This window comes from Pipistrellus kuhlii, unplaced genomic scaffold (assembly GCF_014108245.1).
Source record: "Pipistrellus kuhlii isolate mPipKuh1 unplaced genomic scaffold, mPipKuh1.p scaffold_m20_p_19, whole genome shotgun sequence".
NCBI classification, from domain to species: domain Eukaryota; kingdom Metazoa; phylum Chordata; class Mammalia; order Chiroptera; family Vespertilionidae; genus Pipistrellus; species Pipistrellus kuhlii.
In genome coordinates, this window is record NW_023425504.1 from 2,750,138 (window position 1) to 2,764,234 (window position 14,097).

The window sequence follows — 14,097 nt, forward strand, 5'->3', positions numbered from 1 at the left end:
GCTTTTTGATATTGATTTCTACTCTGTAAAAAATCATAACAAAGAGCTCTATATTCCCTCCTTCTGCCTCCAAAAGCCAATTATGGATGCTAAATAACCTGTATAATGACATTGGGTAAATATTTTCAGGTTATCCTATATAATAAAAATCTAACATGCTAATTTTACTAGACATCCTTCCAGATATCCTTCTGGATGACCCTCTAGATGGAGCTGGGCTACGAGGGCTGAAGCAGAGGTAGCTACTGTGCTGGTAGGGGCCAAGGCAGAGGCAGCTGCAGTGGCAGTGGGGGCCAAGCCCTTTGCACGAATTTCATGCATTGGGCCTCTAGTATTACATAAATTGTTATCAACAATGACAGTTTAATAAAAGACATATTATATGTAGAAGAAAAAAATCATATTCCATCCTTAGAAAGAGCATGTGAATCATGTTTGTCAATATATAAGTTAATATAGTGTTTGCATGAGAACAATCATCTTATCAATAATAGCGACTGGTATTTTACATCAAGCATCTACTTTGTGTTAACCAGGGTGTCTAGTGCATCATACATACTATCATTCATCTTTTCAACCTCTGTGTGGGAGATAATTACTTTCCATACTCACAAATAAGTAGATTAAGGCTCAGAGAGGTCAATATTCTTGCCAAAGGCCACAGAGATAACTAATGGCAGATATAGTATTGAAATATTCTTAATCTGATTCAAACAACCTTGCTTTTTAACCATTGTACCATGCTGCTGTTTCCATTTGAAGCATACTCTTCCACTGCATCCCTGTTCACATGGAGCAACCCAACTAAAGTAAAACCAGTCTCTTCTCTGAATTTTTAAAATGGTTTAGAATTGCAAAATTCCATAGTATGTAAATATCTCCAAATAAACTTCCAGAGAATGCTTTGATTCAGCTGATTTCCCCATGAATACATACAGAATTTGATTTAATCATTCAAGTTACTCCATCTTGTAGGAAACAGAAGGGAATCAAATCAAATCTGTATGTGTAAATTAAAATAAAGACAAATACCAAGATTTTTGAAATAATGAGAAAGTGTTTCAAGTTGAGAATAGTATGACTATGAAAACAGGGGGAGGGCTCAAATATGGAAAGTTTACAGTAGATAATATGCCTCTCAGATTGTCATCACTTTTAGTATCAGCAGGAGAAAATGCTATAGACATGGTATAAACCAGAGCCTATGATTACACATTTCTATTGTACATTATGATATCAGATTTAGGTAGCCCTAAGCTAAAGATTTGTCAGCTGTTTTCACCATCAAAAATTGGGACTAGACTAGAGAGACGAAGTTGAATACATAGTGTGCCTTTTAGGCTGTCAGCAAAATTATAACATTGAGTTTCAATGATTTAGGGGACTAAGAACTGCAGGCCATCCTGTAATATATATTCCAGTGATTGTGATGTAATTGCGATTGTCTGTGCTTTTTAGTTTTCAGCAACTTCCTTTGGCCACACTCTTACACTAAATTGTCAGTGTGTTGATCAGCTCCTAATATTAATAGGACATAATATATTTAAATATATTTAATAAAAGTCATGTCAAAATGTTTTTATTTTCTCTTCAAAAGCAATCTCCAGCCTAAACCGGTTTGGCTCAGTGGATAGAGCGTCAGCCTGCAGACTGAAGGGTGCCGGGTTTGATTCCAGTCAAGGGCACATACCTTGGTTGCAGGCACATCCTCAGTGGGGGGTGTGCAAGAGGCAGCTGATCGATGATTCTCTCTCATCAATGTTTCTAACTCTCTATCCCTCTCTCTTCCTTTCTGTAATAAATCAATAAAATATATATTTTTTAAAAAGCAATCTCCATTTGCTCAGTGGCCAAGTATTATACTCAAGTCTCCTTTTTTAAACCTTTTATCTGAGCAAAGGATTTAAAACCTGGTGTTCTCAAGGAGATAATCATTTTTACTGAAAAAAAGAGTGAAGGTTATGAAGTAAATATAAAATGCTCATATTTCCTCTTCTTTAAATTAAAAAAAATATTATTATATTTATAGTTGATGTGTAAAGGGTTTTGTAAGGCAGCTTCAATACTGAGGTAGTGCTAATGAAACAAAAAATAGGCTACTTTCCATTAAATTGGTGGTTTCCTAACCCTAGACATTATATCCATTTAGCATACCCCTTACTCTAGAGAAATTACAAATGAGATGCTTTGTTCAGTGAATTTTTTTTTTTGAATAGCTAGTGGGAATATTGGTATGTGAAAACTTATCATTAAAACTAGTGGCCCGGTGCATGGATTCATGCACATTAAAATGAATTAATTAGAAGAAAGATTCCTGTGGTAATTACATCACGGCAAAAAATTAAACATCAAAATAGTATATATATATCTATAATGATAAAAGGGTAATATGCTAATTAGACCAGATGTCTTCCTGATGTCATTCAGGACATCTTTCCTGATGAAACTGGGGCCTGAGGGAAGCCAGTCTGGGTCTTGGGTGCCTGTGGGCAGCCAGAGGAGGGAAGCCCGGGTCTCAGGTGCTGGAGAGAAGCTGATGCTGGCAGCCAGGGGAAGGAAGGCCTACTTTTGCATAAATTTTCATGTATTGGGCCTCTAGTAGTATTATCAAATTGCACATGTGCGAGTCAAAGTTTATTTTTAAATTGCCAGTGTGCATCATATGCACCAGTTGGATGATCAGATGGACATATGGTCGGTCACTTAGCCATATATATATATTTCATTCAGACTATATATATATAGTCTGAATGGAAAAAAAACACCGTTATATAATATAATCAATGTTATATGGAGATCCAGTTTCAAAATAAGAAGCTAAAGGAAATTTTCTAACACCTCTAATCAACCATATTTCTATAGTTCTAATAAGCACATATAAAAAAAAACACATAGATTCTTTGCTTTAACATCAATTTGTAGCAAAAGGTCCATGTTTAATCTCTTTAATAAAGAACTTCAGTGGTATTAGATAAAATAAATAGGTATTTACTAAAAGGCATGCTATTACTTTTCTTAGTTTCTTATGACTTCCTCTCTCCAAGATATATATTATTCTATTTACATATTCAGTGAACAAATCATCATTTTCTTTTGGTTTATAGTTTTTATGGTAGGGGTAAACCAATAACATTTGACTATCAGAAGCCAAATTTTAGTAGGAAGATATAAAATCATGGAACAATTTCATTCCTTTCTCATCTACTACCCTGGCCCAGTATTGCCAGGGTGTTTAACATGAAAATCTATACCATTTCACTCTGCTAGTTTTAGATTTTACTAATACTTATTTATTACTTAACCTTTGCTATATGCCCGGGTTGTGGGCTTGTACCTCAGTGGGGGGCATCTGGAGGCAGCCTATCAATGATTCTGTTTCTCCCTTTCCCTTCCTCTCTGAAATATATATATTACAGTATTATATTATCTTACCATTGCCCCCCCCACTCCCATACATACCCTCACCCCCCAATATTTTGCATCTATTGGTTATTTTTATATGAATGCATATAAGTCCTTCAGTTGATCTCTTATCTCCCCATATTTCCCTAACCTTCCTGCTGTAATTTGACAGTCTGATGCTTTACTGCCTCTGTATCTTTTTGTTCATCAGTTTATAATGTTTCTTATTATCCACAAATGAGTGAGAGCATGTGGTATTTTTCTTTCATCGACTGGCTTATTTCACTTAGCATAATGTTCTCCAGTTCCATCAAGGTTGCTGAAAATGGTAAGAATTCCTTCTTTTTTATGGCAGCATAATATTTCATTGTGTAGATGTACCATAGTTTTCTGGTCCAATCATCTGTTGACAGGCACCTAGGCTGTTTCCAAATCTAGCTATTGTAAATTCTGCTGCTATGAACATGGGAATACATATATCCTTTCTGATTTGTGTTTCTAGTTTCTTAGGATATATTCCTACGAGTGTGATTACTGGGTCAAAACAAACCCTCCCCATGCGACCCTCAGCTGTTCTTTCTTTCTGCTCTGGGACAAGGCTTGAAACACGTCTGTCTATTCCACCACCATTTTCTGCTCCCAAATATATATATATATATATATATATATATATATATATATATATATATATATATATATATATATATCTTTTTTTTTTTTTTTAAAGACTTAGCTTCCTGGTTTCTGTCTCCCATATGCTTCCTGACTTTTCTCATCCCCTACCACTTTTACTCCATGATGAGCTTTCTACTGTCATATATGATAATACCCACTTTGTTTTTAATGTTTATATTTACATGATTGACTGACTCACTAGACTATCAGTAGCATGAGATTAGAAATGGGAACATACCGTCATTGAGTTAATATTAATGAAGACTTTTTTCTGTGTCTATAGCACTGTCATATCCATTACCTCATCCACAACTCTCTGAGTCAGATGGGGCAGGTACCCTCTCCCCACTTCCATTTTACAAATATAAAAAACAAACAACTGATATACAATGCAGTTCAAGTGACTTGCTTCTGTTTGCACAATCAGTAACTGGACAAGTCACTTTTCAGAACCCATTCCTGCATGCTCTTTATTTCAGTGTTCTGCCATGTCATATTGATGTCCCTCAAAGAGGTGACTACAACTTTTATACCAGCAAGCCACTTTTCACAGCAAACCTTTCAAATCCTATGACAAAATCATAGGACAAATAAGTAAAGTGGCTAATCACTCCAAATTCATTACTTCATGATAAGAAACTATTTCCTAGGAAACCAAACTTGGGTAATTTTCTCTAAAATCAAATGGAACAAATAGATGGCATGTTTAGTTAGTAGAGCTATTCAGTAAGGAACATGAAATTATTCACTAGGTATAAAAGAAGCCTTCTACTTAACCACCACAACAAAAAAGCTTGACTAGTATACAATACTAAAATTGGATATATCCAGTTGTAAGACCCTCATATTAAAATAAAAATAGGTTTAAGTAGAAAAGAATAAGTGAATGTTAATAAGGCTCTGATGATTCTAACACAAAGGTGCTGTTTTCTAAGTAAATGATCAATTTAATCATCTGCTAAAAATAAAGTGTGTTTCTTTATTTTTCTTTATAAAAAAGCTATCATATAGCAATGAATTCAGCCTGTATCAGCAAAAATCTGCAGTGGTAAGAGAGAAGAATAAAATGCATTCATGCATTAAAAAAAATCTAAACAGGTTCTCTTTTTCTCTATGACACTTCCCTTTGGATTCCACATACATGACAAGCACACATCATACACTCACACACATTTTTAAAATAACATTTATTTTTTAGAATATGTTTTCTTGATTTCAGAGAGAAAGAAAGAGGGAGAGGGAGATGAAGAGGGAAAGGGAGAGGGAGGAAGATCAACGATGACAGCTAGGGCAAAACACACATTTTTGACATTCGGGTATTAAGAGAAGTTGTCATGACATATTCGTTTAAGCTGTGTACAATGCAAGGCACAACTAAAAAGGAATTCAAGTGTTCTTGTGTGACTTATAGAAAATCAAATTACTTTATAGGCACAGCTTGTGCATGCTTTAGTGCTTGCTTCTTAGCCCATCTTTTTTGGGTTATATGTAGCTTGCTTTTTAAATTATTTTCTTATTACACCTCTGGAATATTATGGTTTATTGATGTCAACTTGGACAATTTTGAACTGTTACAGAAAAAAGACAAAGCTGGCCATAAGAGACCTCTTCGTATTTATACTACGGTACATCTGGTTGCACCATTGAACAATTAAATCTAAATCTGTTTTCTATTGGGTATAGCTGTAAATCACCCTTATAGTCCCTTATGATCTTGAGGGTCATCTTCTCTTTCATGATAACTCGAACTTCTTTCCCACAAACTATATTTATTCATCTAAGCCCACTAGGGGATTAGGCATCAGGCACTGTCCCTTTCCTCTGTAATTTCATCTGAGCTTTCACAGACCTCACAGATGCTAATTCAGATGTTTAAGCACTTACTGAGGAATCAGGTATGCATCCCAAAGCAAGGACAAATTGTGAACCAAAAGTTAGGACTTCGTATAACTCCCTTCCTTGAACTCTTACCCTGCCTTTTGTTCTAGAGAGGCGGTGGGAGAGAAAGGGAGTAGGGGGTTCATCTTATCATATATGAGACAAAGACCTTAGAACCTAATATTAATCTATATACTTATTCTCAACAAGAAAGTAGCAGCTAAAATGTTAATTTTCATGTTAAGTCTCCTCTGGGCCAATGGCTGGATATTTCAATATCAAAAATGACATAAAAGTAGCTATGGAGACAGTAATGATAGAATCCAGTGTTATTCATCTTATGAAATTACAAGAAACTCATATTAATCAGAGCCTCTGAAGCCTAAGTGCCGTCCCTCTTTCATTTTGCAGAGTACAAAAATATATTCAACTATCTGACACTCTTTCCTTTAAAGCCTCTTGCTTTCTTAGCTGTGAATTAAGCTGATTTGCCTTTTAATATCTGCCAGCAGCCAGCCATTTGTCTTGATCTGTTGCCTGAAAGTGTTTATTGCTGCCTTGCTTTTAGTCCACCCTGAAGATCCTCTCAGCTTTACAAAGTTATGAAGGGTGATAATTCTGATTGGTTCTTAGAATTCTGTCATCAGAATAATGTTTGTGAGTGCCCACTGGATTAACGCTTTGGTAGCAGTTCGTATCTAAAATTTCTGAAGTTTGTAAGAGGTAGATGGGATATCAAAGCCTTGACTTTGTAGAGAACAGACTAGAGTGATGAATCTAATTCAAATAGTCAGTGTTATCCCATAGACCCTAGAGCAGTGGTTCTCAACCTTTCTAATAGATTTCTTCATGTTGTGGTGACCTCCCAATCATAAAAAAATATTTTTGTTGCTACTTCATAAATGCAATTTTGCTACTGTTATGAATTGTAATGTAAATATCTGTGTTTTATGATGATCTTAGGCAATCCTGCTAGCGGTTCTCAACCTGTCCGGGATCCGTCAACACTAACAAAAGTAGTCAGTGTTATCCCATAGACCCTAGAGTAAAGACCATACATACTTTTACATATCTCTCAAAGTCACTCCTTGATCTGATTTCAATCACCTTTTCCTGTTTTTAGCCCTACAATACCTTAAGAATTATAGATCCCATTCTTGACCCTGAGATCATAGTAATTTTCTTAAGAAATAAATTAATTCATACAATTTTCTTACTCAGAGCCTTTCATTTATTTCCCATTGACCTCTGGATAAAGTACAAAATCTAACTCATGGCTTAGAAAATCACTCATGCTCTGACACCTGCCCAGTTGTCTAATCCCTGGTATATTCTTTTACTTTTCCATATTGTTCCCCATATCATAACCTTTATATATGCTTATATTTTGCTTGGGACAGTTTTCACTAACTAATCATCATAACACTAACTTTGTCATTCTTATAATCTCCTGTTAAATATGATTTTCTCAAAAAGACTTTCTCTGAACACCTACCTAATCTAAAATTTATTTTTTGATAGTTTGTATGAAAGCACTCAATATAATAATTGTGTTAATTTACTTGTATAAATATCTGATTGTTTGTTTGCTGCACTGTATGAGCCTTGAGAGCAGAGAATCCTCAAAGCTAAATAGCACAACCTGGCACATACTAGGTAGCCAATAATATTTGATGAATGAATGATTGAATACAAATACAGAATAAATGAGATCAGCACAAATACAGATATTTTAAAAAGAGAAATGATCCTATACTCTTGCCAAGTTAAATCCAACCCCCCCCCCCCCATATTTTCCTACCAAGGTAATATTTTGCTTTCTACTGTTTTTCCTTGAAATTTCCTCATTCTAATTTCCATTTGTTGATAATAGTTTTTGTTCTTTCAGCACATATCTCAAATGCCACTGCATAAAGTCTACCCAGTTCCCTAACCAAAATTGATTTCCTCATCATATGCTCCTTGTGCTTGTAGTATTTCTTCTTTGCTTCTTCCTTAGAGAAATTATTTATCACATTCTAAAACTGAACATGTTGAAAAGACTGCATTTTTTTCTTCTAGACTTTATGCTCCTAGTGAACATAAATCAGTATTGTTAATACTTATTTCCTAATACATACAATAAATGCAAAGAGGGAGACTATGGAAGATAATGACAGTTATCTTCTTAATATACATTTACATTTCCACAAAGAAAACTAGCCTCCTTTAGCTATGTCTAGTCATGTGACCAAGTTCTGACCAATGAGATATAAGTTGTAGTTGCAACTTCCAGGTTGTATCATTGAAGGGAACAAGTGTACCTTTGCTTATTTTCCTTTCTGTTTGAATACAACACAGTGAGGAGTCATTTGATATCTTCTCAACCTAGCTGAGAGGGACTGGACTCCAAGAAAGACAGAATAAGGATAAAGAAGTAGTTCAGGGCCTGCCACCCTGAAACATCAAGCAAGCATAACTCAGCATTTCATAGAGCAGATCTAAGCTATGAGATCAGACTTTGACATATAGCAGAAAGAAACTTCTAACTATCAAGTTTCAGGACTGCTGTTTGTGTCTCCATTCCATGGAGTTGAATAGATATTTCACTAATACAATATTACTGGAAACTTTCTGGTTTATATACTTTTCAAAGCATAAGCAACTTACCATGATCTACATGAACAGCATTTTTACTGGACACTACAGGTAAACAGATTTCCACCATTTTGCACACCCTTAAATATGTTGGCTTTCTTTTGGTCAGATATATGATTTATGTTGTTGTGCACTCAAAATAGTCATAATTAAAAAAAAACAAAAAAACAACAACAACCAAGAGTCATGCATCAGGCCAATCTGTCACTTTTGCAAATAGGCAAGATCATTTGGTATTTGTGAATAGCCCTCAACCCTTTCTTTGCTATGTTTTCACTGTGAGATATTTAACTACTTCTGAACCTGATTTGCAAAAATAAAAATAATGACTTAGGTTTTGACAATGAAATATAATTATGATATATTACCAAGAAACCCTCTTCATAATTTCTGTTTTAAATTCTCTCTCTCTCTCTCTCTCTCTCTCTCTTTTTGTATCTTCATCTGGTTTTGAAATTAGGCTCAAGCTGGCCTCATAAAAAGAGCTTGGAAATGTTCCTTCCTCTTGGATTTTTTGGAATACGTTGAGGAGGAAAGGTGTTAGTTCTTTGAATGTTTGGTAAAACTGCTCTGTGAAGCTGTTCAGACCAGGGTGTTTTGATGACTGCTTCAATTTCATCAGTTGTTATCAGCCTATTCAGGTTTTTGGATTCTTCCTGATTGAATTTTAGAAGATTGTATTTTTCTAAGAATTTGTCCATTTCATCCTGGTTGTCCAGCCTGGTGAAATATAACTGTTCATAGCATTATTTTTTATAATCCATTAAAGGCCCAGCATACAAAATTTGTGCACTGGAGAAGGTGGAGGGTCCCTCAGATAAGCCTGCACCCTCTTCAATCTGGGATCTCTCAGGAGATGTCCAAATGTCAGTTTAGGGATCAGGCCTAAACCAGAGTCAAACATACCTCTCACAATCTGGGACTGCTGGCTTCCAACTGCTTGCCTGCCTGTCTGCTTGATTAACCCTAACCACTTCTGTCTGCCAACCTGATCACCCCTTAACCATGACCTTTCCAGCCTGATTGACACCTAACTGCCCCCTTGCTGACTGATTGAACCCAAATGCCCTCCCCTGCAGGTCCTATTACCCCCACTGCCCTCCCCTGCCTGTCCAATTATCCCCAACTGCCCTCCACTGCTGGCCTGGTTGCTCCCAACTTCCCTCCCCTGAAGGCCTGATCCCCTCTACCTAATTTCTCCTGCAGGCCTAGCTCCCCCCAATTGCCCTCTGTCCCCTGGAGGCCCCATTGCCACCAACTGCCTTCCCCTGCAAGCCTGATCACCCCCAGCTCCCCTCTCCTGCTGGCCTGGTTGACCCTGACTGCCCTCCCCTGCTGGCCATCTTGTGGTGGCCATTTTGTGACCACATGGAGCAGCCATCTTGTGCAAGGGCATGACTGTCAATTTGCATATTACCTATTTATTATATAGGACTAGAGGCCTGGTGCATGAAATTCCTCTCCAATGCAGGATCCCTCTCACAATCCTGGACCACTGGCTCCCAATCACTCATGTGCCTTCCTGATGACCCCTAACTGCCCCCTCCCCCCACAACCTGATCACCCCTCACTGTCTCTGCATGCCAGATTGGTCACTCCTAACTGCTCCCCCTGCCAGCCTGGTTGCCCCCAACTACACCCCTCTGCTGGCCAGGTCACCCCCAATTTCCCCCTTCTTTCCAGCCTGGTCATTCTTAACTGCCCCCTCTGCTGGCCAGGTTGCCCCCAACTGCGCCCTCCCTGCTGGCCTAGTCACTCCTAACCTTTCCCCTTGCCAGTCTGATTGTTTTTAACTGCCCCCCATGCTGGCCTGTTTTCCCCCAACTTCCCTTCCTGCTGGTCTGGTTGTCTCCAACTGCCCCTCCTGCCAGCCTGGTCGCCCCACAGAGCCTGCTTGTTCAGTTGTTTGGTTGTCCCTCACTAACTTCCCTGTTAGCCTGGTTTCCCTATGCAGCCTGATTGTTCAGTCATTAGGTCATCCCTCAGGCCAGCCCTGGGCAGTTAGGCAGCCAACGTCCAAGACTTGCCTGTGTTTTGGGTTGGCCCTGGGATGCTGGGGGGCTGAGCAGACTGGTGCACTCTGGAGGCAGTTGCACTACACAGCTGGACCCACCTGGGGATGGGCCTGGCCATGCCATGCACCTGCCACCTTGGCAGGGCTGAGGGGACTGGATGCCACCATCTTGTGGCTGTGTGCGCTGCCATCTTTGAGAATGTGACAGTAAATTAGCATATTCCCTCCTTATTGGCTGTGGTGTCACCATCTTTGTGAGGGTGTGATGGTTAGTTAGCATATTCCCTCTTTATTAGATAAGATTGTCTAATGGTGTCGGTTGTTATTTTACCTCTTTCATTTCTGATTTTGCTTACTTGTGTCCTCTCTCTTTGTTTCTTAATGAGTTTGGCTAAAGGTTCATCCATCTTGTTTATCTTTCCAAAGAATCAGCTTTTGGTTTCATTGATCTTTTATGCCTGTACCTTGCATTTCCATATACATTTTAGAATCAGCTTATCAAATTCAACAGTTAAATTTTTATTATAGTTATGTTAAAATCCATAGATCAATTTGTAGAAAGATGATATCTTCACATAATTCAGTGTTTTAATCCATAACTATAGTAGACCACTGGGTACTGGTTTAATTTTATGTGTCAACTTGACTGCCCTAAGGGATGCCCAGATAGCTGGTAACCCTTTTTTATTTCTAGGTGTGTGTGTGAGTGTGTGTGTCAGTAAGAGATTAGCATTAGAAGTAAAGAGGTTGGCAGTCACCAATTTGTTGAGGGCCTGAATAGAACAGAGGCAAAGGAAGGACAAATTATCTGTCTTCTTGAGCTGGGGTTTCATCATCTTGTGCCCTAGGGCATTTGAGCTCCTGGTTGTCAGCCTTCAGACTCCAGGATTAATACCAGTGCACTATCCCCAGTGCCACCCCTGCTCTGCTATCAGCCTTTGGACTCAGACTGAATTACACCTCTGGTTTCCTGGGTTTCCAGTTTGCAGACAGCAGATTGTGGGTATTCTCAGCCACCATAACCAAGTGAGCCAATTTCTATAATAAATTATATTATATATATACTGTTTCTCTAGATGATCCTGACTAATATATCCTTCATGTATTTAAATTTTCATCACTTTTTCATAATAATAGTTTAGAGATTTCTGTATAGAAGTCTTGCACATTCATAGCTACATATATATCTAAGTACATGATATATTTTATATGATTTAAATAGTAGTTTGACAAAGTTCATTTTATTGGAGTTCTTGCTGTGATATAGATATTACATTTAGTGTTTTAGCTATATTAACATATAATTAAAATAATACATCTATAGATTCTTAAGGTTTCTTCAGCATATTTTTTATCTGCATATAAGGCATTTTAATCTTTATATGCTTTATTTTTTTATGTTTTACTGCACTATCTAGAAACTAAAGTAAGATATTGGTAAAAGTGGGTACCTTACCTTGTAACTGTCATCAACAAGAATGCTTCAACATTAAGTATGATATATGCTGTATTTTTTATGTCTCTTGCATCAGGGGTAGCAAGGAACCCATGGGGGAATTGAATGTGGGAAAAGGGTTTATTTGCATAAAGTTGTATTTATTGGGTTCCAAAGTCCCCTGCCCCTTGAGCCAGTCCTGGAGGAGTGGCAGTTGGGAATTCAGTGGAGCCAGAAACAAGGGCACTGTCCAGAGCTTCTGTTCCATGTTGCAAATGGTTGAAGTTTAGTATCCAAGCTAAAGTCCATTAGTCCATGTGTGGAGGCATACATGGCCATAGCCACATGAGCACAGGGGAGAGCAGCCTTCTTCAACAAAGGTCACAGGAGCCAGGTCCTCTGGAGCCAATAGAGAGAAGTGGCTCCTTCAGCTATAAGTTTATATATTTAAACTTTGTACCATTGCCGGTCAGGGGCATGTACCTTGGTTACGGGCACATCCCCAGTAGCGGGTGTGCAAGAGGCAGCTGATTGATGATTCTGTCTCATCGATGTTTCTAACTCTCTATTCCTCTCTCTTCCTCTCTGTGAAAAATCAATAAAATATATATTTTTAAAAATGTTAAACCAATCTCAATGTGGGAAAAACTATAAATGATATTCTATGCATTAATGATTGATTAGTTTTGTTAATATTTTTATTACAATGCTCCTGTCTAGTTTATAAGTTAGATTAGCCTGTCATTCTCTTTAATTGTAACTTCTTTACCAGTTGTTTTGGTATGAATGTAGACTGGTTACATAAAATGAATTGGGGAGTGTTCCTCTTTTGTTTTCTTTCTACAGAAGAGTTTGTAAATGACTGGGGCTAGATCTTCTTCAAATTTCTTCTTTGGTTAAATACTCTGATGAATTAATCTTGTCTTAGCATCTCTTTATGGAAATACTTTTTTATTATAGATTCAATGTCTTCAATATTGATATATTATTCAAGTTTTTTATTATTGTCTCAATTCTGGAAACATGTTTTTTTGGGAATGAGTTATCTTCACATGAGTTTTAAAAAGTTTTATCATAGATTTCCTCATAATATATTTTATCTATTAAATATGTGTAACATCTATATTTATGTATTTTTAATTTTACACACACACACACACACACACACACACACACACACACACATATATATATATATATATATATATATATATATATATATATATCACCTCTCTCTTTCTCTCTCTCTCTCTCTCTCTCTCTCTCTCTCTCTCTCTCTCACACACACACACACACACACACATTTTCTTGGTCTTCTATTTCTCTCCTTCCCTTCCCTCCCCCTCCTTTCTTCCTCTTCAGTATATATCAACTTTATTTTTTTGTTTCAAAGAAACAATTTTTGCAAATATTGAGCCTCCCCATATTCTGTAGGTCTGTGACACATTTTATGAATTTACTGTTATCTATATGTTTTTATTTTTTCTTATTCTAACATTTTAGATGGAATTTTCATTTATACCTGATACTGGCAACCATTGGTTTTTAATTGTGGCATCTCAGTCTTATATTTTTAGTGCAATTACTGATATAATTGGATCTGTATCTGCTATCTCATACTAGGATTTTGTCCTTTCTTATCTAATTTTATTTCAGACGTGTCTTGTTATTTCTTTTAGATGAATCAAGTATTTGAAAATATCATTTTCTTTTTAGTCAGTTTGGAAGTTATATATACTTAGATGACTTATTGTCATAGATTTTAAAACATCCATATTTGGTTTATTATTGTTTAATGTTCATTGATCCCTTATCCACTCCATGACCTTGGAAGAGGATGAGGTTATTAGAAATGTAAGAATATTTTATTTTTCTATTTTTTGAGTTTTATAACATAAAATAATTTAATATATTTATATATGTATGTATTTATTTATTCAACATGGACTTTTTTATTGTCTAAAGTTTTACATGTCTCTTTTTTAGCCACTTGACCACCCAGCCATTTCCACCCCAGTAAGCCTCCACCGCCCCAGTGTCTGTGTCCATTGATTAT